Here is a 23,645-nt window from a genome sequence, read left to right as displayed (position 1 = left end):
TTCTAGGAGTGTGCGGCATCCTTCCTGTGACGTGACTAATTGTTGGGCTGGAACGTTCCAGCTTGTGTGTCTTAGGCAATTGAGCTTGTGTAGTGTGTGTTGTGTGGCCCTGGCAGAGTTTGCTGTGGTGCTGTGGGCGAAGAATCTCAGAGCTGGTGAGCAGCTGAAGGCACCTCACAGCCACAGTGTACCTGCTGCAATAATACCACTCTCTCCCAGCTGGAGAGAGCTGGGAAGAGAGAGGTATTATTGCAGCAGGTACACTGTGGCTGTGAGGTGCCTCAGAGTGCGCTTTTCTGTCTTTTTTTTGCAGGTGCTTTGTGCAGTCGTGGACAGGAAAGGGAAATACTCGTGTCACGGAGCAGTGAGGGAAGGTGAGTGTTGTCAGCCTGGTCATCTCTTATCTGAAGGGAAGATGCTCAGGTGTTTCCCTGTAAGGGTCCGAGGTGGCAGTGTAGATGCAGCATTACCAAGAGCCTGAGCAGGGTTGTATCAGAGTCTGCTCTTTCCTCTGCAAAAGGGTAAGTCTGTGATTACCCCTGCTGGGGCTGCTTTGTGCGCGTGTCTTTTTGGTATTTATGGAGCTTAGTTGTTTTTTGTGTGTGTATGTTCTAAGTTTTTGTTTTTTTTTGAGGGGCAAATAGTGTGTGTGCTGAGCGTGGTTGGCAGGAGGAGGTGGGGAGCTGCTCAGGACTGGTAGGTTTGGTTTCTCGGGGTGTGCGGCAGCCTTCCTGTGCAATGCGACTGATTGTTGGCCGGAACGTTCCAGCTTGTGTGTCTTAGCCATTGTAGCTTGTGTAGTGTGTGTTGTGTGGCCCGGGTAGTGTTTGCTGTGCTGCTGTGAGCAAAGAACCTGAGTTAAAGCTGGTGAGCAGCTGAAGTACCGGAGCTGGGAAGAGAGAGGTATTGCAGCAGGTACGCTGTGGCTGTGAGGTGCCTCAGAGTGTGTGTTTCTCTTGTCTCTGCAGGTGCTTTGTGCAGTTGTGGAGAGGGAAGGGAAATCTTCATGTCACGAAGCTCTGAGGGAAGGTGAGTGGTGTCAGCCATGTCATCCCTTATCCGAAGCGAAGGGAAGACGCTCAGGTGTTTCCCTGTGAGGGTCTGAGTTGAGGCTGTTTGGGATAGAGGAGCAGTGTGGCAGGTGGGTGCTTGCAAGCACAGTGGTCATTGTATCCTTTTGTGTTCCCAGGTGGCGTGGGTGATGCTGGCCGCTCCTTTCAAGCTTGGACCTAATTTTCAGGTACAGAGGCAAATGGCCTGCTGTTTTGAAAGGATAAAACTAAAGATGGGGTGCCTTTTGTTGTTGAGGGATGGGTGCTACTGCTGGCAGCTGAATGTTTATCTTCTGCCTGTGTTTTGCCTTTCATTAGGCTGAAATGCAGTGTGTAGTGCGCAGTGCAGGACGTCTCAACCCGAGCTGCCTCTGCAGTGACTCTGCGTAATGAGCAGAGGTAGCTGTTATTTTTGGGGTGCGGTTGTCACTGCAGTTATTTTCCTACATCCAGTAGAGTAAAATTCCAGTTTGCCTTTTAGAGGTGCTATAAGTGGGTGAAGAGAACAAATGGAAGCATCTGCCATGTGGAGCAGGCAGGCGGCTGAGGTACAGGAGGGGATGAGAGTATGTGATTTTTTCCCGGGGGTGGAATGGAATTGATTTTGTTGGCGTATAATCTGTTCTGCTCCTAGATTTTTCTTTCTATTTAAAAAAAAAAAAAAAGTTTGAGCTAATTCCAGTTAAGAAAGTTCCAGTTACTTGCTGGGTCGTATTGTCCTTTTAATATTCAAAGCTGCAGCAAAAGCATGGGGATTGTTGCTTCTAGAAACACCCCAGTTCTCTTGTTTGTGCTCTGCATGCTGTTGAGCTAAGGCAGATTTAAAAAAAAAGAAATAAAGGAAACGCACACAAAAACCAACAACAACAAAAAACACCATTGGCTGACTTGTTGTGATTGCAACGAACATTTAATCCCTTTGTTTTCTCAGGTGGTGTGGATGATACTGGCTGGACTGTTGGATCTTGGATTCGGAGAGGAACAGGTGAGCAGAACTGTATGTTGCATCAGCAGTAGTCAGCATTGTGGAGAAGGTGGGCATCATGGCCGGCGTGCTAGTGAATGCTGTTACTCTGTTTTTGCAGCTGATGATGAGCCTTCAATTGACTAAGATGACAATCGGTGCCTGTGCATTTCCTGAGGTGGAAGGAATTTACCATCCAACAACCTGAGAGCTAAGTTGGGGGGCGCCTGGTATTTGCATATCTGGGGTGGCTAATGGGAGCTGGGAGCCAGAGCAGCATGGAGGCAGCTGGCTGAATAGACTTGGTGCCACTGTGAAGGTGGTTGAGGCTGGGTCACGTTCTGGGTGCTTGTGGCTGGGTCACCAGGCTAACAGGAGCAGCGGGATTATTTTGTAGCTTGAGTGCGTGCGCCATGCAGGACAATTTCCTTCTGTTCGTCTGTCCTGTTTGCTTCTGCAGTGTCTGTTCTGTGCTTCTCGGGTCTTGATATCCTCCTGGCTTTTTACACCGGACTGACCAGACAGGCGACTTGGTAGCTGTGCTGAAGGGCCTCAATGCTTGTTTTGTCATCATGGCTCTGATCAAGCAGCGACTGCAAGACAAGAAGTGCTCGAAAGTGCAGATCTGTTTCAGGTCTTGTGCATCATATTCGGTTTGAGATCGCGTCTGTTTCCATCCTCACTCTTGCAGAAGTCATCTGGGCCGCATCAGGAGCTCTTGCTTGGGAACTGATTTCCTGAGAGTTGTCTTAGGGGGTTTTCACTCTCCATCCTTCTGGTCTCTTGTCTTGAAGGCAGGCTTTTTAGGCCTCCATCATCCCAGTTCTGGCAGTTGCTTCCAGTCGCGTGTCGTGACATTGGAGTCTCTCGTAGGGTCTGGTGCAGAGCACCTGTTCTGACTTGCTGTTGCCCTAGGGCTTTCCTCAGGGGGTCACTTTTTCTTGTGCCTTGTGTTGTGTGTTTTGTTTGTAGTGTTTGTGGCGTGCCTGTGTGTGTGTTTGGTCCGGAGCTGTCCTGCCTGGCAGTTAGTGATTAATGTGGCAGGGCATGGGTGTACTAATACATTGTTTGTACTGTGTTGGGAAAGACATCCGGTCTGCCTCTGGGCACGTACTGAGGGGCAGCTGGCACAATCATGTCTGGTGGTTGGCAGTTGGGGATTTGGGAGAGTATATCTGCTTGTGAGCAGCTGTTTGTATAGTGCTTGAACGGTGTGCTTGAGGAGGTCTGTTGAATCTTGAAAGCTTACAGATATGGGGTTTTGAAATGTTTATTTTTATTTCTTTCCTGTCCCCAGTAGAGTGTAAACCCTAGGAGGAACCTGTCATGGGAAAGAGCTCCTTCTGGAACTGTTCAGCACTTGGTAGGCAACTTTCGTTTAATTTGTTTAAGGTGAAACACAGTGTACAACACGGGACTTGACCATAGCTGCTTTTGGCAGGGTGAGCGATGAGCAGATGTAGCTGGTACTTTAGGGGTGTAGTTGTCACTGCAGTTAGTTAACTGCACAAAATACAGTAAAAATCCTGATTATATTTCAGAGTTGTTGTAGCTGGCCTAAGAGAGCAGATGGAAGCATCTGCCTCGAGGGGAGGTGAGGGGGGCAGATGTAAGGCAGCAGATGAGAGTATCTCTCCCTCTGTGCTGTGGCTTTGGATGCTGCTTCAGCCTATGCTTTTGTTTCTCTTTTGCAGGTGTGTCGCACAGGCTGAGTGGGGCCAAGCTGCACTCTGAAGAGCAGCACGAGAAGGGTGGGCTGTTTGTGAGCTGGATTGGAGCAGAACTGCCAAGTAGCACGAGGTGAGTGCGAAGGGTATCCGTCTTGCTTTGCAGGTGCCATGGCAGGCTCTCCACAGAAGCGGTTGAGGATTTGAGAAGAGGTTGCAGATGATCAAGGAGCGACATGTGCAGGGATGGCTTGAAAAGGGTATGGCTGCTTTCTCTTCTGTTTATCAGGTGTCACTGGCGACATGGGCTGTGATGTTAGTCTTTAGAATCGGAACAAAGCAGGTGCTGAAATGCTTTGTTTTTTTTGTGTTGGGCTTGCACCTTGATGAGTGTAGGGATGGGTTTTAAGTGGGTGCAGCGGAGGGCCTGAACCCCAGTGTCCTGTAGTGTGTTTTGACCCATCAGCATAGCCTTTTGGTTCTCAGGTAGCCTACTGAAGTAAGTGATTTTTCCTGCGAGTGGAATGGAATTGTTTTTTTTTCCATGTAATTTGTTCTCCTCCTAGATTTTTCTTTTTATGTAAATAAAATATTGAGCTAATTCCAGAGGGGAAAAAAAATCAGTTTACTTTCTTAATCAGTTTGTCCTTTTAATATTCAAAGCTGCAGCAACAGCATGGGGATTTTTGTTTCTAGAAACACCCTAGCTCTCCTGTCTTCACTCTGCATGCAGTTGAGCTAAGCCATATAAATGAATAAAGAAACCACAGCTACTGCTCGTTTCTGATTTTTTTTTTTTTGTGCTTTCCCCCTTGCACTTTCCCAGGTGATTGGCTTCAGGGTCCAGGTGAGACCTAGTGGTAACTGAGTTGCAGGTATGCCATCAGAGAGCTCCTTCTGCCTGGGCTGCACTTTTGGGTAAGCGTTTGGTTTTATTTCAGTTGGTTGTAGGGTTCTTTAGGTGGGTCAGAGTCTATGGACTGATGCGTTCTGAAGTAGAAACCGGTACACATATCTTTTTGAATTGGTAACTGGTAGGATCTGTCACTGTAAAGCAATCTAGTAGTAGTAGGTGCCTGTATTGCACGCAGCTCTTCCTCAGGTGAGTAGTTGTTATGGCAGTTTTACGGATGGTATGGTGATGTTACTTTGTGTGTTTGCTTTGTGGTTCTGGTTCCCTTCTGATTTTTGCAGAATTACGGGGCTTTTTGTGAGTCTTTGCCTGTATGTCAAATATTATCAAAGTTACAACCTTGCTGTTAAAGTGATGGAGCAGGGTTTAGTTGAAATGTATCATGGAAGCTCCCTGTGTGAGCATGTGTCTGAAAATGGCAGCAGTGGGAATGTAAGGGGTAGTCTGTTTCAAGTTTAGGGACAGTTTGTTATATTTCTGGAGGTTTTGCCTGTGGGTTTTCTGTCTGTCGAGTGTTCAGACCTTGCAGCCTTTTAGTCTTGATGTCCTCGAATTGACATATTAGAAGTATGTTTATTAGGTGATTCCAGGTAGTTGTTTTTGGGAAACAGTGGGGTAATGTCTCTTGACCGCATAAGTGCAGTAGTGCCTGGAGAGTGAGCAGGCTCACCTTCTTCCTCTCTGCAGAATAAGTCCGCCCGGGCCCATTTCGGCGCGGCGCCGCCCGGGCCCATTTCGGCGCGGCGCCGCCCGGGCCCATTTCGGCGCGGCGCCGCCCGGGCCCATTTCGGCGCGGCGCCGCCCGGGCCCATTTCGGCGCGGCGCCGCCCGGGCCCATTTCGGCGCGGCGCCGCCCGGGCCCATTTCGGCGCGGCGCCGCCCGGGCCCATTTCGGCGCGGCGCCGCCCGGGCCCATTTCGGCGCGGCGCCGCCCGGGCCCATTTCGGCGCGGCGCCGCCCGGGCCCATTTCGGCGCGGCGCCGCCCGGGCCCATTTCGGCGCGGCGCCGCCCGGGCCCATTTCGGCGCGGCGCCGCCCGGGCCCATTTCGGCGCGGCGCCGCCCGGGCCCATTTCGGCGCGGCGCCGCCCGGGCCCATTTCGGCGCGGCGCCGCCCGGGCCCATTTCGGCGCGGCGCCGCCCGGGCCCATTTCGGCGCGGCGCCGCCCGGGCCCATTTCGGCGCGGCGCCGCCCGGGCCCATTTCGGCGCGGCGCCGCCCGGGCCCATTTCGGCGCGGCGCCGCCCGGGCCCATTTCGGCGCGGCGCCGCCCGGGCCCATTTGTCATGTGGAGCTACAGAGCAGGTGAGGTAAAGGAGCTGGGAACAGAGAGGCATTGCACAATGATATGTTGCCTTAGTAGTAGTGAACGTTGTGCAGGAGGTGGTTATTAGGGCTGGCATTCTGATGAATGCTGGCTCTCTGTGTTTACAGATGGGGGTGAGTCTGTTTAAACTAATTCCAGTTCAAAAAGTTTCAGTTACTAGCATGGTGATATTTTCAGTTCAATATTGATATCTGCAGAGAAAGTAAAAGGGGAGTTTTGCTTCTAGAATCACTGCAGATATCTTGCCTGCTCTTTGCATGCTTTTGAGATAAAGCTGATTTTAAAAAAGAAAGAAAAAAAAAAAACACTTGCTTCTCTTGCTCCCTTCCTGCTCTCTTGTGCTTTGTCCCTCATCTTCCCCAGGTGATTTGGTTTGGGTGCTGGGCGGGGACAAAAGGTATATGAGCCCCAGGCACGACATCAGAGAGCTCCTTCTGCCTGGGCTGCTCTTTGGGGTCAGTGCTTTGTGTTTCTTTCAGTCAGTTGCAAGGTTCTCTAGGCAGGCTGCAGTTTGTGGAGTTCTGTATTTCTAAGTGCTTGGAATTCTAGATTTCTAAGTGCTTGAAATAGAGGGATATTTAGTAGAGGCTGCTGTCTCACTGTTTTTTGGGATGGTCACATATGCTCCTGTTTTTGCACCGTATTTTAATCTCTACACGTATAAAAACACTTGTTTTAGTCTCCTGGAGAGTTTCAGCAGCTTGATTACATGCTACATGTGGCTTGACAGCGTAGATGCAGCATTGCCAAGAGACTGAGCAGGGTTGTATCAGAGTCACCTTTTCATCTGCAAGGGGTAAGTCTGTGATTACCCCTGCCGGGGCTGCTGTGTGTGCATGTCTTTTTGGCATTTGTGGAGCTCAGTTGTTTTTTTTGTGTGTATGTGCATGTTCTAAGTTTATTTTTTTTTTTTGAGGGGTGAATAGTGTGTGTGCTGAGCGTGGTTGCCAGGTGGATGTGGGGAGCTGCTCAGGACTGGTAGGTTTGGTTTCTAGGAGTGTGCAGCATCCTTCCTGTGCGATGCGACTGATTGTTGGGTGGGAACGTTCCAGCTCATATGTCTTAAGCAATGTAGCTTGTGTAGTGGTGTGTTGTGTGGCCTGCGCAGAGTTTGCTGTGGCGCTGTGAGTGTAGAATCTCAGTTAGAGCTGGTGAGCAGCTGAAGTACCGGAGCTGGGAAGAGAGAGGTCTTGCAGCAGGTACGCTGTGGCTGTTAGGTGCCTCAGAGTGTGCTTTTCCCTTGTCTCTGCAGGTGCTTGGTTCAGTTGTGGAGAGGGAAGGGAAATCGTCATGTCAGGAAGCTCTGAGGGAAGGTGAGTGGTGTCAGCCTGGTCATCCCTTATCTGAAGCGAAGACGCTCAGGTGTTTCCCTGTGAGGTTCCGAGGTGAGGCTGTTTGGGATAGAGGAGCAGTGTGGCAGGCGGGTTCTTGCAAGCACAGTTGTCATTGTATGCTTTTGTGTTCCCAGGTGGCGTGGGTGATGCTGGCCGCTCCTTTCAAGCTTGGACCTAATTTGCAAGTACAGAGGCAAGTGGCCTGCTGTTTTGAAAGGATAAAAGTAAAGCTGGGGTCGCTTATGTTTTTGAGGGTTGGGTGCTACTGCTGGCAGCTGAATGTTTATCTTCTGCCTGTGTTTTTCTTTTGTTCAGGGTGAAACGTAGTGTGCAGTGCAGGACCTCTTGACCCAAGCTGCCTCTGCAGTGACTCTGGTGCGTGATGAGCAGAGGTAACTGTTGTTTTACGGGCGCGATTGTCACTGCAGTTATTTTCCTACATCCAATAGAGTAAAATTCCAGTTTGCCTTTTAGAGGTTCTAAAAGTGGGAGAAGAGAACAGATGAAAGCATCTGCCATGGGGGGCAGGGATGCGGCTGAGGTACAGGAGGGGATGAGAGTATGTGATTTTTTTCCCGGGGGTGGAATGGAATTGATTTTGTTGGTGTATAATCTGTTCTGCTCCTAGATTTTTCTTTCAGTGTAAATAAAATTTTAAGTTAATTCCATTTGAAGAAGTTCCAGTTACTTGCTGGGTCGTGTTGTCCTTTCAATGTTAAAAGCTGCAGCAAAAGCATGGGGATTGTTTCTTCTAGATACACCCCCAATTTTCTTGTCTGCAGTCTGCGTGCAGTTGAGCAAAAGCAGATTTCAAAAAAAAAACGAAAAAAAAAACATGAAACACACACAAAAAAACAATAATAAAAAAAACAAACCACCATTGGGTCACTTCTGAACGCAACGATCATTTGATCCCTTTGTTTTCCCAGGTGGTGTGGATGATACTGGCTGCACTGTTGGAGCTTGGATTCGGAGAGGAAGAGGTGAGCAGAACTGTATGTTGCATCAGTAGTAGTCAGCATTGTGGAGCAGGTGGGCATCATGGCCGGCGTGCTAGTGAATGCTGTTACTCTGTTTTTGCAGCTGATGATGAGCCTGGCAATTGACTAAGATGGCAATCAGTGCCTGTGCATTTCTTGAGGCGGAGGGACTTTACCATCCAACAACCTGAGAGCTAAGTTGGGGGGCACCTGGTATTTGCATATCTGGGGTGGCTAATGGGAGCTGGGAGCCCGAGCAGCGTGGTGCCTGCTGGCTGAATAGACATGGTGCCACTGTGAGGGGTGGTTGAGGCTGGGTCACGTTCAGGGTGCTTGTGGCTGGGTCACCAGGCTAATAGAAGCAGCGGGATTATTTTGTAGCATGAGTGCGTGTGCCAGGCAGGACAGTTTCCTTCAGTTTGTCTGTCCTGTAGTGTTGCTTCTCCATTGTGTGTTGTGAATTATGGTCTCCTTGGGTCTTGATATTCTCCTAACTTTTTACACAGGACTGACTAGACAGGCGACTTGGTAGCTGTGCAGAAGGGCCTCAATGCTTGTTTTGTCATCATGGCTCTGATCCGAGCACTTTTTGTCTTGCAGTTGCTGCTTAAAGTGCAGATAAGTTTCAGGTCTTGTGATCTCAAGCTGAATATGATGCACATCTGTTTCCATCCTCACTCTTGCAGAAGTCGTCTGGGCCGTATCAGGAGCTCTTGCTTGGGAATTGATTTCCTGAGAGTTGTCTTAGGGGGTTTTCAGTCCCCATCCTTCTGGTCTCTTGTCTTGAAGGCAGGCTTTTTAGGCCTCCATCATCCCAGTTCTGGCAGTTGCTTCCAGTTGCGTGTCGTGACATTGGAGTCTCTCGTAGGGTCTGGTGCAGAGCACCTGTTCTGACTTGCTGTTGCCGTAGGGCTTTCCTTTTGGGGGTCACTTTTTCTTGTGCCTTGCGTTGTGTGTTTTGTTTGTAGTGTTTGTGGCGTGCCCGTGTGTGTATGTGTTTGTTCTGGAGCTGTCCTGCCTGGCAGTTAGTGATTAACGTGGCAGTGCATGGGTGTACTAATACACTGATGGGACTGTGTTGGGAAAGACATCCGGTCTGCCTCTGGGCACGTACTGAGGGGCAGCTGGCACAGTCATCTCTGGTGGTTGGCAGATGTGCATTTGGGAGAGTATATCTGCTTGTGAGCAGCTGTTTGTATAGTGCTTGAACGGTGTGCTTGAGGAGGTCTGTTGAATCTTGAAAGCTTACAGATACGGGGTTTTGAAACTTTTATTTTTTATTACTATTCTGTCCCCAGTAGAGTGTAAACCTTTGGAGGAACCTTTCACGGAAAGAGCTCCTTCTGGAACTGTTCATCAGTTGGTAGGCAACTCGGTGACTGTCTTGACCTACTTCTGAGGTGCTGAGGTATTGGGGCTTCTGTTTTGAAATGATAATATTGTAAATGGGGTCCCTTTGTGTTGTTGAGGGATGGGTGCTAATGCTGGCAGGTGAATGACTATCTTGTGACTGTTTTCATTTGTTTAAGGTGAAACACAGTGTACAACACGGGACTTGACCGGAGCTGCTTTTCGCAAGGTGAGCGATGAACAGATGTAGCAGGTACTTTAGGGGTGCAGTTGTCACTGCAGTTAGTTAACTGCACAAAATACAGTAAAAATCCTGTTTATATTTCAGGGGTATTGTAGCTGGCCTAAGAGAGCAGATGGAAGCATATGCCTCGAGGGGAGGTGAGGGGGCAGATGTAAGGGAGCAGATGAGAGTAACTGTCCCAGCTGTGCTGTGGCTTTGGATGCTGCTTCAGCCTGTGCTTTTCTTTTTGTTTCACTTTTGTCTCACACAGGCTGAGTGGGGCCAAGCTGCACTCTGAAGAGCAGCACGAGAAGGGCGGGCTGGTTGTGAGCTGGATTGGAGCAGAACTGCCAAGTAGCACGAGGTGAGTGCGAAGGGTATCCGTCTTGCTTTGCAGGTGCCATGGCAGGCTCTCCACAGAAGAGGCTGAGGATTTGAGAAGAGGTTGCAGCTCATCAAGGAGCGACACGTGCAGGGATGGCTTAAAAATGGTATGGCTGCTTTCTCTTCTGTTTATCAGGTGTCCCAGGCAACTTGGGCTGTGATGTTAGTTCCTGAGAACTGGAACAAAGCAGGTGCTGATAATGGTCTTCTTTGGTAGGCAAAGAGCTGCCCGAAGCCCTGTCCTGTGTAACGTGAGCATGCCTCTCTGAGTATGAAGCTTGCTTTCCAGTAGTTCCCAAAACTGTGTTGAAGCTGAAATGCTGCGTCTGTTTTTTTGTGTTGGGGTTGCACCTTGGTGAGTGCAGGGATGGGTTTTAAGTGGGTGCAGAGGAGGGCCTGGCCCCAGTGTTCTGTAGTGTGTTTTGACCCACCAGCATAGCCTTTTGATTCTCAGATATCCTACTGAAGTGATTTTTTCCTGTGAGTGGAATGAAATTGAATTATTTTTTGGCGTGTAATCAGTTCTGCTCCTAGATTGTTCTTTCTGTGTAAATGAAAGATCGAGGTAATTCCAGATGGAAAAAGAAATCGGTTGCTTACTTGGATGTATTGTCCTTTCAATATTCAAAGCTGCAGCAAAAGCGTGGGGATTTTTGTTTCTAGAAACACCCCAGTTCTCCTGTCTGCACTCTGCATGCTGTTGAGCTAAGCCTTATAAAAGCAAATAAACCACAGCTGCTGCTCCTCCTCTTTCTACTTTCATGTGCTTTCCCCCTGCACTTTCCCAGGTAATTGGCTTCAGGGTCCAGGTGGGACCTAGTGGTAACTGAGTTGCAGGTATGCCATCAGAGAGCTCCTTCTGCCTGGGCCGCACTTTTGGGTAAGCGTTTGGTTTTATTTCAGTTGTTTGGAGGGTTCTTTAGGTGGGTCAGAGTCTATGGACTGATGCGTTTCCTAGTAGAAACGGGTACGCATGTCTTTTTGAGGTGGCAACTGGTGGGATCTGTCATTGTAAAGCAATCTATTAGTAGGTGCTTGTATTGCACGTAGCTCTTCCTCAGGTGAGTAGTTGTTATGGCAGTTTTACGGATAGTATGGTGATGTTACTTTGTGTGTTTGCTTTGTGGTTCTGGGTCCCTTCTGATTTTTGCAGAATTACGGGGCTTTCTGTGAGTCTTTGCCTGTATGTCAAATATTATCATAGTCAAAACCTTGGTGGCAAAGTGATGGAGCAGGGTTTAGGAGAAGTGTATCATGGAAGCTCCCTGTGTGAGCATGTGTCTGAAAATGGCAGCAGTGGGCATGTAAGGGGTAGTCTGTTTCAAGTTTAGGGACAGTTTGTTATATTTCTGGAGCTTTTGCTTGTGTGTTTTCTGTCTGTCGAGTGGTAGACCTTGCAGCCTTTTAGACTTTGTCCTTGAATTTACATAGTAGAAGTACGTTTATGAGGGGTTGCGAGGTACATTGTTTTTGGGAAACCGTGGGGTATGGTTCCTTGACCACATAAGTGCAGCAGTGCCTAGAGAGTGAGCAGGCTCACCTTCTTCTTCTCTGCAGAATAAGTCCGCCCGGGCCCCTTTCGGCGCGGCGCTGCCCGGGCCCATTTCTCAGGTAAATGTAGTGAGTAGATGAGGTAAAGAAGCTGGGAACAGAGAGGTATTGCACAGTAGCATGTTCCATCAGTAGTAGTAAGCGTTGTGGAGGAGGTGGGTGTCAGGGCTGGCATGCTTGTGAGTTCTGGTTCTCTGTTTTTGCAAGTGATGATGAACCTGTTTGACGTAATTCCATTTGAAAAAGTTCCAGTTACTGGCCTGGTCGTGTTGTCCTTTCAATGTTAAAAGCTGCAGCAAAAGCATGGGGATTGTTGCTTCTAGAAACAACACAGGTCACCTGTCTGCTCTCTGCATGGTTTTCAGGTAAAGCAGATCTTAAAATAAAATAAAATAATAATAATAAAAAAATAAAAAACAGCTGCTGCTGCTGCTCCTTTCTTTCTACTTCCTTGTGCTTTGCCCCTCCCCTTTTCCAGGTGATTGGGTTTGGGTGCTGGGCGGGGCCAAATGGTATATGAGCCCCAGGCATGCTATCAGAGAGCTCCTTCTGCCTGGGCTGCTCCTTGGGGTAAGTGCTTTGTTTTTCCTTCAGTCAGTTGCAGGGTTCTCTAGGCAGGCTGGAGTTTATAGATTTCTAGAATTTTTAAGTGCTTGGAATTCGCTTAATAGAGGGATGTTTAATAGAGGTTTCTGGCTTATTGTTTTCTAGGATGGTGGGGTACTCCTCTGTTTTTGAGCTGCACTTTAATCTCTAGATGTATAAACCAACTCGTTTTATTCTGCAGAGGACTAAAACCAGCTTGATTGCATGGTACCTGTGGCTTGAGAGCGTAGATGCAGCATTACCAAGAGACTGAGCAGGGTTGTATCAGAGTCACCTTTTTTATCTGCAAGGGGTAAGTCTGTGATTACCCCTGCCGGGGCTGCTGTGTGCGCATGTCTTTTTGGCATTTGTGGAGCTCGGTTGTTTCTTTTTTTTGTGTGTGTATGTGTATGTTCTAACTTCTTGGTTTTTTTGAGGGGTGAATAGTGTGTGTGCTGAGCGTGGTTGCCAGGTGGATGTGGGGAGCTGCTCAGGACTGGTAGGTTTGGTTTCTAGGAGTGTGCGGCATCCTTCCTGTGCGATGTGACTGATTGTTGGGTAGGAACATTCCAGCTCATATGTCTTAAGCAATGTAGCTTGTGTAGTGTGTGTTGTGTGGCCTGCGCAGAGTTTGCTGTGGCGCTGTGAGCGTAGAATCTCAGAGCTGGTGAGCAGCTGAAGTACCGGAGCTGGGAAGAGAGAGGTCTTGCAGCAGGTACGCTGTGGCTGTGAGGTGCCTCAGAGTGTGCTTTTCCCTTGTCTCTGCAGGTGCTTGGTTCAGTTGTGGAGAGGGAAGGGAAATCATCATGTCACGAAGCTCTGAGGGAAGGTGAGTGGTGTCAGCCTGGTCATCCCTTATCTGAAGCGAAGGGAAGACGCTCAGGTGTTTCCCTCAGAGGGTCCGGGGTGAGACTGTTTGGGATAGAGGAGCAGTGTAGCAGGTGGGTGCTTGCAAGCACAGTGGTCATTTTGTCCTTTTATGTTCCCAGGTGGCGTGGGTGATGCTGGCCGCTCCTTTCAAGCTTGGACCTAATTTGCAGGTCCAGAGGCAAGTGGCCTGCTGTTTTGAAAGGATAAAAGTAAAGCTGGGGTCGCTTATGTTGTTGAGGGATGGGTGCTACTGCTGGCAGCTGAATGTTTATCTTCTTCCTGCGTTTCTCCTTTGTTCAGGCTGCAATGCAGTGTGCAGTGCAGGATGTGTCAACCAGCTGCCTCTGCAGTGACTCTGGTGTGTGATGAGCAGAGGTAACTGTTGTTTTTGGGGTGCGGTTGTCACTGCAGTTATTTTCCTACATCCAGTAGAGTAAAATTCCAGTTTGCCTTTTAGAGGTGCTGTAAGTGGGTGAAGAGAACAGATGGAAGCATCTGCCACGTGGGGCAGGCAAGCGGCTGAGGGACAGGAGGGGATGAGAGTATGTGATTTTTTTCCCGGGGGTGGAATGGAATTGATTTTGTTGGTGTATAATCTATTCTGCTCCTAGATTTTTCTTTCAATGCAAATAAAATTTTAAGTTAATTCCATTTGAAGAAGTTCCAGTTACTTGCTGGGTCGTGTTGTCCTTTCAATGTTAAAAGCTGCAGCAAAAGCATGGGGATTATTGCTTCTAGAAACACCCCAGTTTTCTTGTCTGCAGTCTGCATGCTGTTGAGCAAAAGCAGATTTGAAAAAAAAAAAAAAAAAAAAAACAGGAAACACACAAAAAACAATAAGAAAAAAAAAAACACCATTGGGTCACTTCTGAACGCAATGATCATTTAATCCCTTTGTTTTCCCAGGTGGTGTGGATGATACTGGCTGCACTGTTGGAGCTTGGACTCGGAGAGGAAGAGGTGAGCAGAACCGTATGTTGCATCAGCGGTAGTCAGCATTGTGGAGCAGGTGGGCATCATGGCTGGCGTGCTAGTGAATGCTGGTACTCTGTTTTTTGCAGCTGATGATGAGCCTTCAATTGGCTAAGATGACAATCGGTGCCTGTGCATTTCTTGAGGCGGAGGGACTTTACCATGCAGCAACCTAAGAGCTAAGTTGTGGGGCACCTGGTATTTGCATATCTTGGGTGGCTAATGGGAGCTGGGAGCCAGAGCAGCATGGAGCGTGCTGGCTGAATAGACTTGGTGCCACTGTGAGGGTGGTTCAGGCTGCTTGTGGCTGGGTCACCAGGCTAATAGAAGCAGCGGGATTATTTTGTAGCATGAGTGCGTGTGCCAGGCAGGACAGTTTCCTTCAGTTTGTCTGTCCTGTAGTGTTGCTTCTGCAGTGTCTGTTCTGTGCTTCTCGGGTCTTGATATCCTCCTGGCTTTTTAGACCGGACTGACCAGACAGGGGACTTGGTAGCTGTGCTGAAGGGCCTCAATGCTTGTTTTGTCATCATGGCTCTGATCAAGCAGCGACTGCAAGACAAGAAGTGCTCGAAAGTGCAGATCTGTTTCAGGTCTTGTGCATCATATTCGGTTTGAGATCACGTCTGTTTCCATCCTCACTCTTGCAGAAGTCGTCTGGGCCGCATCAGGAGCTCTTGCTTGGGAATTGATTTCCTAAGTGTCTTCTTAGGGGGTTTTCAGCCCCCATCCTTCTGGTCTCTTGTCTTGAAGGCAGGCTTTTTAGGCCTCCACCATCCCAGTTCTGGCAGTTGCTTCCAGTCGCGTGTCGTGACATTTGAGTCTCTCATAGGGTCTGGTGCAGAGCACCTGTTCTGACTTGCTGTTGCCATAGGGCTTTCCTTTTGGGGGTCACTTTTTCTTGTGCCTTGCGTTGTGTGTTTTGTTTGTAGTGTTTGTGGCGTGCCTGTGTGTGTATGTGTTTGGTCCGGAGCTGTCCTGCCTGGCAGTTAGTGATTAATGTGGCAGTGCATGGGTGTACTAATACATTGATGGGACTGTTTTGGCAAAGACATCCGGTCTGCCTCTGGGCACGTACTGAAGGGCAGCTGGCACAGTCATCTCTGTAGTGTTAGGCAGATGTGTGGGGGGGAGATTTCAGCTGCTTGTGAGCAGCTTCTCACATAGTGTTTGAACAGTGTGCTTGAGGAGGTCTGTTGAATCTTGAAAGCTTACAGATAAGGGGTTTTGCTTTTTTTTTTTTCTTATTTCTTTCCTGTCCCCATTAGAGTGTAAACCCTAGGAGGAACCTGTCACAGGAAAGAGCTCCTTCTGGAACTGTTCAACCCTTGGTAGGCAACTTTTGTTTAATTTGTTTAAGGTGAAACACAGTGTACAACACGGGACTTGACCATAGCTGCTTTTGGCAAGGTGAGCGATGAACAGATGTAGCAGGTACTTTAGGGGTGCAGTTGTCACTGCAGTTACTTAACTACACAAAGTACAGTAAAAATCCTGTTTATATTTCAGAGGTGTATTGTAGCTGGCATAAGAGAGCAGATGGAAGCATCTGCCTCGAGGGCAGGTGAGGAGGCTTAGGTAAGGGAGCAGATGAGAGTAACTGTCCTAGCTGTGCTGTGGCTTTGGATGCTGCTTCAGCCTATGCTTTTTTGTTTCACATTTGTCTCACACAGGCTCAGAGGGGCCAAGCTGTACTCTGAAGAGCAGCACGAGAAGGGCGGGCTGGTTGTGAGCTGGATTGGAGCAGAACAGCCAAGTAGCACGAGGTGACTGTGAAGGGTATCCATCTTGCTTTGCAGGTGCCCTGGCAGGCTCTCCACAGAAGCGGTTGAGGATTTGAGAAGAGGTTGCAGCTCATCAAGGAGCGACACGTGCAGGGATGGCTTGAAAATGGTATGGCTGCTTTCTCTTCTGTTTATCAGGTGTCCCAGGCAATGTGGGCTGTGATGTTATTTCTTGAGAATCGGAACAAAGCAGGTGCTGATGGCGGTTTTTTGGTAAGCAAAGTGGTGCCCGAAGCCCTGTCCTGTGTAGCCTGAGCACGCCTCGCTGAGAATGAAGCTTGCTTTCCAGCAGTTCCCAAAGCTGTTGAAGCTGAAATGCTGTGTCTGTTTTTTTGTGTTGGGGTTGCACCTTGGTGAGTGTAGGGATGGGTTTTAAGTGTGTGCAGCGGAGGGCCTGAACCCCAGTGTCCTGTAGCGTGTTTTGACCCATCAACATAGCCATTTAGTTCTCAGGTATCCTACTGAAGTGATTTTTTCCTGTGAGTGGAATGGAATAGAATTATTTTTTGGTGTGTAATCTGTTCTACTCCTAGATTGTTCTTTCTATGTAAATGAAAGATCGAGGTAATTCCAGATGGAAAAAGAAATCAATTGCTTGCTTAGTTGTATTGTCCTTTTAATATTCAAAGCTACAGCAAAAGCATGGGGATTTTTGTTCCTAGAAACACCCTAGCTCTCCTGTCTGCACTCTGTATGCTGTTGAGCTAAGCCTTATAAATAAGTAAATAAACCACAGCTGTTGCTCCTTCTTTTTGTTTTTTGTGCTTTCCCCCTTGCACTTTCCCAGGTGATTGGCTTCAGGGTCCAGGTGAGACCTAGTGGTAACTGAGTTGCAGGTGTGCCATCAGAGAGCTCCTTCTGTCTGGGCTGCACTTTTGGGTAAGGGCTTTGTTTTTCCTTCAGTTGTTTGGAGGGTTCTTTAGGTGGGTCAGAGTCTATGGACTGATGCGTTTCCTAGTAGAAACGGGTACGCATGTCTTTTTGAGGTGGCAGCTGGTAGGATCTGTCATTGTACAGAAATCTATTAGTAGGTGCTTGTATTGCACACGGCTCTTCCTCAGATGAGTAGTTGTTATAGCAGTTTTACGGATAGTATGGTGATGTTACTTTGTGTGTTTGCTTTGTGGTTCTGGGTCCCTTCTGAGTTTTGCAGAATTACGGGGCTTTCTGTGATTCTTTGCCTGTATGTCAAATATTATCAAAGTCAAAACCTTGTTGTTAAAGAGATGGAGCAGGGTTTAGTTGAAATGTATCATGGAAGCTCCCTGTGTGAGCATGTGTCTGAAAATGGCAGCAGTGGGCATGTAAGGGGTAGTCTGTTTCAAGTTTAGGGACAGTTTGTTATATTTCTGGAGCTTTTGCTTGTGTTTTTTCTGTCTGTCGAGTCTTTAGACCATAAAGCCTTCTAGGCTTTATGTCCTTGAATTGACATATTAGAAGTACATTTATGAGGGGTTGCCAGGTACGTTGTTTTTGGGAAACTGTGGGGTATGGTTCCTTGAGTGCATAAGTGCAGTAGTGCCAAGAGAGTGAGCAGGGCCACCTTCTTCATCTCTGTAGAATGAGTCCGTTTGGGCACACTTCTCAGGTAAATGTAGTGAGCAGATGAGGGAAAGGAGCTGGGAACAGAGAGGTATTTCACAGTAGCATGTTGCATCAGTAGTAGTCAGCGTTGTGGAGGAGGTGGGTGTCAGTGCTGGCGTGCTAGTGAATGCTGGTTCTCTGTTTTTGCAAGTGATGATGAACCTGTTTGACGTAATTCCATTTGAAAGAGTTCCTGTTACTGGCCTGGTCGTGTTGTTTTTTCAATGTTAAAAGCTGCAGTAAAAGCATGGGGATTGTTGCTTCTAGAAACACCACAGGTCACCTGTCTGCTCTCTGCATGTTTTCCCAGTAAAGCAGATCTTAAAAAAAAAAAAAATAAAATAAAAAAAAAATAAAAAGCAGTTGCTTCTGTTCCTGCTTTCTTTCTACTTCCTTGTGCTTTGCCCCTCCCCTTTCCCAGGTGATTGGGTTTGGGTGCTGGGCAGGGCCGAATGCTATATGAGCCCCAGGCATGCTATCAGAGAGCTCCTTCTGCCTGGGCTGCTCCTTGGGGTAAGTGCTTTGTTTTTCCTTCAGTCAGTTGCAGGGTTCTCTAGGCAGACTGGAGTCTATAGATTTCTAGAATTTTTAAGTGCTTGGAATTCACTTAATAGAGGAATGTTTAGTAGAGGTTTGTGGCTTATTGTTTTTTAGGATGGTGCGATACTCCTCTGTTTTTGAGCTGCACTTTAATCTCTAGATGTATAAACCCACTCGTTTTATTCTGCAGAGGACTAAAACCAGCTTGATTACCGGCTACATGTGGCTTGACAGTGTAGATGCAGCATTGCCAAGAGACTGAGCAGGGTTGTATCATAGTCACCTTTTCATGTGCAAAGGGTAAGTCTGTGATTACCCCTGCTGGGGCTGCTGTGTGCGCATGTCTTTTTGGCATTTGTGGAGCTCGGTTGTTTTTTTTTTTTGTGTGTGTAAGTTCTAAGTTTATTTTTTTTTTTTGAGGGGTGAATAGTGTGTGTGCTGAGCGTGGTTGGCAGGAGGAAGTGGGGAGCTGCTCAGGACTGGTAGGTTTGGTTTCTAGGAGTGTGCAGCATCCTTCCTGTGCGATGCAACTGATTGTTGGGTGGGAATGTACCAGCTTGTGTGTGCTGGGCAATGTAGCTTGTGTAGTGTGTGTTGTGTGGTCTAGGCAGAGTTTGCTGTGGCGCTGTGAGCGTAGAATCTGAGTTAGAGCTGGTGGGCAGCTGAAGTACCGGAGCTGGGAAGAGAGAGGTATTGCAGCAGGTACGCTGTGGCTGTGAGGTGCTTTAGAGTGTGCTTTTCTCTTGCCTCTGCAGGTGCTTTGTGCAGTTGTGGAGAGGGAAGGGAAATCGTCATGTCAGGAAGCTCTGAGGGAAGGTGAGTGGTGTCAGCCTGGTCATCCCTTATCTGAAGCGAAGGGAAGACGCTCAGGTGTTTCCCTCAGAGGGTCCGGGGTGAGACTGTTTGGGATAGAGGAGCAGTGTAGCAGGTGGGTGCTTGCAAGCACAGTGGTCATTTTGTCCTTTTATGTTCCCAGGTGGCGTGGGTGATGCTGGCCGCTCCTTTCAAGCTTGGACCTAATTTGCAGGTCCAGAGGCAAGTGGCCTGCTGTTTTGAAAGGATAAAAGTAAAGCTGGGGTCGCTTATGTTGTTGAGGGATGGGTGCTACTGCTGGCAGCTGAATGTTTATCTTCTTCCTGCGTTTCTCCTTTGTTCAGGCTGCAATGCAGTGTGCAGTGCAGGATGTGTCAACCAGCTGCCTCTGCAGTGACTCTGGTACGTGATGAGCAGAGGTAACTGTTGTTTTTGGGGTGCGGTTGTCACTGCAGTTATTTTCCTACATCCAGTAGAGTAAAATTCCAGTTTGCCTTTTAGAGGTGCTGTAAGTGGGTGAAGAGAACAGATGGAAGCATCTGCCACATGGGGCAGGCAAGCGGCTGAGGGACAGGAGGGGATGAGAGTATGTGATTTTTTTTCCCGGGGGTGGAATGGAATTGATTTTGTTGGTGTATAATCTGTTCTGCACCTAGATTTTTCTTTCAATGTGAATAAAAGTTTGAGCTAATTCCAGTTAAGAAAGTTCCAGTTACTTGCTGGGTCGTGTTGTCCTTTCAATGTTAAAAGCTGCAGCAAAAGCATGGGGATTATTGCTTCTAGAAACACCCCAGTTCTCTTGTCTGCATGCTGTTGAGCTAAAGCAGACTAAAAAATAAATACAGGAAACACACACACACACACACACACAAAAACAGTAACAAAAAAAAACAACACCATTGGCTGACTTGTGAATGCAACGATCATTTAATCCCTTTGTTTTCCCAGGTGGAGTGGATGATACTGGCTGCACTGTTGGAGCTTGGATTCGGAGAGGAAGAGGTGAGCAGAACCGTATGTTGCATCAGCGGTAGTCAGCATTGTGGAGAAGGTGGGCATCGTGGCCGGCGTGCTAGTGAATGCTGGTACTCTGTTTCTTGCAGCTGATGATGAGCCTGGCAATTGACTAAGATGACAATCGGTGCCTGTGCATTTCTTGAGGCGGAGGGACTTTACCATGCAGCAACCTGAGAGCTAAGTTGGGGGGCACCTGGTATTTGCATATCTGGGGTGGCTAATGGGAGCTGGGAGCCAGAGCAGCATGGAGGCAGCTGGCTGAATAGACTTGGTGCCCCTGTGAGGGTGGTTCAGGGTGCTTGTGGCTGGGTCACCAGGCTAATAGAAGCAGCGGGATTATTTTGTAGCGTGAGTGCGTGCGCCAGGCAGGACAGTTTCCTTCTGTTGGTCTGTCCTGTAGTGTTGCTTCTGCAGTGTCTGTTCTGTGCTTCTTGGGTCTTGATATCCTCATGACTTTTGACTCTGGACTGACCAGACAGGCGACTCGGTGGCTGTGCTGAAGGGCCTCAATGCTTGTTTTGTCATCATGGCTCTGATCCGAGAACTTCTTGTCTTGCAGTTGCTGCTTGAAGTGCAGATCTGTTTCAGGTCTTGTGCATCGTATTCGGTTTGAGATCACGTCTGTTTCCATCCTCACTCTTGCAGAAGTCGTCTGGGCCGCATCAGGAGCTCTTGCTTGGGAATTGATTTCCTAAGTGTCTTCTTAGGGGGTTTTCAGTCCCCATCCTTCTGGTCTCTTGTCTTGAAGGCAGGCTTTTTAGGCCTCCATCATCCTAGTTCTGACAGTTGCTTCCAGTCGCGTGTCGTGACATTTGAGTCTCTCCTAGGGTCTGGTGCAGAGCACCTGTTCTGACTTGCTGTTGCCATAGGGCTTTCCCCCGGGGGTCACTTTTTCTTGCGCCTAGTGTTGTGTGTTTTGTTTGTAGTGTTTGTGGCGTGCCTGTGTGTGTACGTGTTTGGTCTGGAGCTGTCCTGCCTGGCAGTTAGTGATAATAGCTAACGTGGCAGTGCATGGGTGTACTAATACATTGATGGGACTGTTTTGGCGTAGATATCTGCCTCTGGGCGCATACTGAAGGACAGCTGGCACAGTCATCTCTGGAGGTTGGCAGATGTGGATTTGGCAGAGTTGAGCTGCTTGCGAGCAGCTGTTTGCATAGTGCTTGAATGGTGTAGTGTTGAATCTTGAAAGCTTACAGATATGGGGTTTTGAATTTTTTTATTTTTATTTCTTTCCTGTCCCCAGTAGAGTGTATACCGTAGTAGGAACTGCCCACAGGAAAGAGCTCCTTCTGGAACTGTTCATCAGTCGGTAGGCAGCTCGGTGCCTGTCTTGATCTACTTCTGAGGTGCTGAGGCAAGGGGGCTGCTGTTTTGAAACGATAATATCGTTAATTGGGTCCCTTTGTGTTGTGGAGGGATGGGTGCTAATGGTGGCAGGTGAATGATTGATTCTCTTGTGGCTGTTTTCATTTGTTTAAGGTGAAACACAGTGTACAACACGGGACTTGACGACCGGAGCTGCTTTTGGCAAGGTGAGCGATGAGCAGATGTAGAAGGTACTTTAGGGGTGCAGTTGTCACTGCAGTTAGTTAACTGCACAAAATACAGTAAAAATCCTGTTTATTTTATATTTCCGAGGTGTTGTAGCTGGCCTAAGAGAGCAGATGGAAACATCTGCCTCGAGGGGAGGTGAGGAGGCCGAGGTAAGGGAGCAGATGAGAGTAACTGTCCTAGCTGTGCTGTGGCTTTGGATGCTGCTTCAGCCTGTGGTTTTCTTTTTCTTTTGCAGGTGTCTCGCACAGGCTGAGTGGGGCCAAGCTGCACTCTGAAGAGCAGCACGAGAAGGGCGGGCTGGTTGTGAGCTGGATTGGAGCAGAACTGCCAAGTAGCATGAGGTGAGTGCGAAGGGTCTTGCTTTGCAGGTGCCATGGCAGGCTCTCCACAGAAGCGGTTGAGGATTGGAGAAGAGGTTGCAGATGATCAAGGAGCGACACGTGCAGGGATGGCTTGAAAAGGGTATGGCTGCTTTCTCTTCTGTTTATCAGGTGTCCCAGGCAACGTGGGCTGTGATGTTAGTTCTTGAGAATTGGAACGAAGCAGGTGCTGATTGCGGTCTTCTTTGGTAAGCAAAGTGGTGCCCAAAGCCCTGTCCTGTGTAGCCTGAGCACGCCTCTCTGAGGATGAAGCTTGCTTTCCAGCAGTTCCCAAAGCTGTTGAAGCTGAAATGCTGCGTCTGTTTTTTTTGTGTTGGGGTTGCACCTTGGTGAGTGCAGGGATGGGTTTTAAGTGGGTGCAGCAGAGGGCCTGGCCCCAGTGTCCTGTAGTGTGTTTTGACCCACCAGCATAGCCACTTGGTTCTCAGATATCCTACTGAAGTAAGTGATTTTTCCTGTGAGTGGAATGGAATTGTTTTTGTTTTTTTTTGGCATGTAATCACTTCTGCTCCTAGATTTTTCTTTCTACGTAAATAAAAGATACTAAGAAAAAGAAAAGGTACGTTGTTTTGGGGAAACCGTGGGGTAGGGTTCCTTGACCACATAAGTGCAGTAGTGCCTAGAGAGTGAGCAGGGTCACCTCCTTCTTCTCTGCAGAATAAGGCTGCCCGGCCCCATTTCGGCGCGGCGCCCCCCGGGCCCATTTGTCATGTGGAGCTACTGAGCAGGTTAGGTAAAGGAGTTTTGAACAGAGAGGTATTGCACAACTGTATGTTGCATCAGTAGTAGTGAGTGTTGTCCAAGAGGTGGGTATCAGGGCTGGCATGCTAGTGAATGCTGGTTCTCTGTTTTTGCAAGTGATGATGAACCTGTTTGACTTAATTCCATTTGAAAAAGTTCCAGTTACTTGAGTGGTTGTGCTGTCCTTTCAATATTAAAAGCTGCAGCAAAAGCATGGGGATTGTTGCTTCTAGAAACACCCCAGGTCTCTTGTCTGCTCTCTGCATGTTGTTTAGCTAAAACATTTAAAAAAAAAAAAAAAAAACAGGAAACACACACAGACAAAAAAAAAAAACAATAAGAAAAAAAAACCAACACCATTGGCTGACTTGTTGTGAATGCAACGAATATTTAATCCCTTTGTTTTCCCAGGTGGAGTGGATGATACTGGTTTCACTGTTGGACCTTGGACTCGGAGAGGAACACGTGAGCACAATCGTACGTTGCATCAGCAGTAGTCAGCATTGTGGAGAAGGTGAGCAATGGGGCTGGCGTCCTAGTGAATGCTGGTACTCTGTTTTTGCAGCTGATGATGAGCCTGGCAATTGACCAAGATGACAATTGGTGCCTGTGCATTTCTTGAGGCGGAGGGACTTTACCATGCAGCAACCTGAGAGCTAAGTTGGAGGGCACCTGGTATTTGCATATCTGGGGTGGCTAATGGGAGCTGGGAGCCAGAGCAGCGTGGTGCCTGCTGGCTGAATAGGCTTGGTGCCCCTGTGAGGGTGGTTCAGGGTGCTTGTGGCTGGGTCACCAGGCTAATAGAAGAGGCAGGATTATTTTGTAGCATGAGTGCGTGCGCCAGGCAGGACAGTTTCCTTCTGTTGGTCTGTCCTGTAGTGTTGCTTCTGCAGCGTCTGTTCTGTGCTTCTTGGGTCTTGATATCCTCATGACTTTTGACTCTGGACTGACCAGACAGGCGACTTGGTAGCTGTGCTGAAGGGCCTCAATGCTTGTTTTGTCATCATGGCTCTGATCCGAGCACTTCTTGTCTTGCAGTGGCTGCTTGAAGTGCAGATCTG

General features: G+C 48.3%; 3 long non-coding RNA genes across 7 annotated transcripts; all 3 read left to right on the top strand.

The window, feature by feature from the left end:
* Nucleotides 1-9,356: 9,356 nt before the first annotated feature.
* LOC137863199 (uncharacterized) lies at nucleotides 9,357-23,291 on the top strand. Of its 2 annotated transcripts, XR_011100741.1 has the most exons (4): nucleotides 20,662-21,441; nucleotides 21,699-22,031; nucleotides 22,996-23,061; nucleotides 23,150-23,291. It is a non-coding gene; the product is annotated as an uncharacterized lncRNA (long non-coding RNA). The 2 variants fall into 2 exon arrangements; XR_011100742.1 differs by lacking the exons at nucleotides 22,996-23,061; nucleotides 23,150-23,291 and adding an exon at nucleotides 9,357-9,595 and having other exon boundaries at nucleotides 21,227-21,441; nucleotides 21,699-22,983.
* Nucleotides 11,557-13,323, top strand: LOC137863314 (uncharacterized). The gene is made up of 3 exons (XR_011100864.1): nucleotides 11,557-12,109; nucleotides 12,532-12,642; nucleotides 13,098-13,323. It is a non-coding gene; the product is annotated as an uncharacterized lncRNA (long non-coding RNA).
* On the top strand, nucleotides 14,646-19,143 carry LOC137863274 (uncharacterized). Of its 4 annotated transcripts, XR_011100825.1 has the most exons (7): nucleotides 14,646-15,578; nucleotides 15,678-15,732; nucleotides 15,968-16,061; nucleotides 16,740-16,831; nucleotides 18,267-18,376; nucleotides 18,832-18,892; nucleotides 19,053-19,143. It is a non-coding gene; the product is annotated as an uncharacterized lncRNA (long non-coding RNA). The 4 variants fall into 4 exon arrangements; XR_011100824.1 differs by having other exon boundaries at nucleotides 14,646-15,732; XR_011100823.1 differs by lacking the exons at nucleotides 14,646-15,578; nucleotides 15,678-15,732 and having other exon boundaries at nucleotides 15,741-16,061.
* Nucleotides 23,292-23,645: the final 354 nt, after the last annotated feature.

This window comes from Anas acuta, chromosome 12 (assembly GCF_963932015.1).
Source record: "Anas acuta chromosome 12, bAnaAcu1.1, whole genome shotgun sequence".
NCBI classification, from domain to species: domain Eukaryota; kingdom Metazoa; phylum Chordata; class Aves; order Anseriformes; family Anatidae; genus Anas; species Anas acuta.
This window is presented reverse-complemented; position numbering and strand designations above follow the sequence as displayed.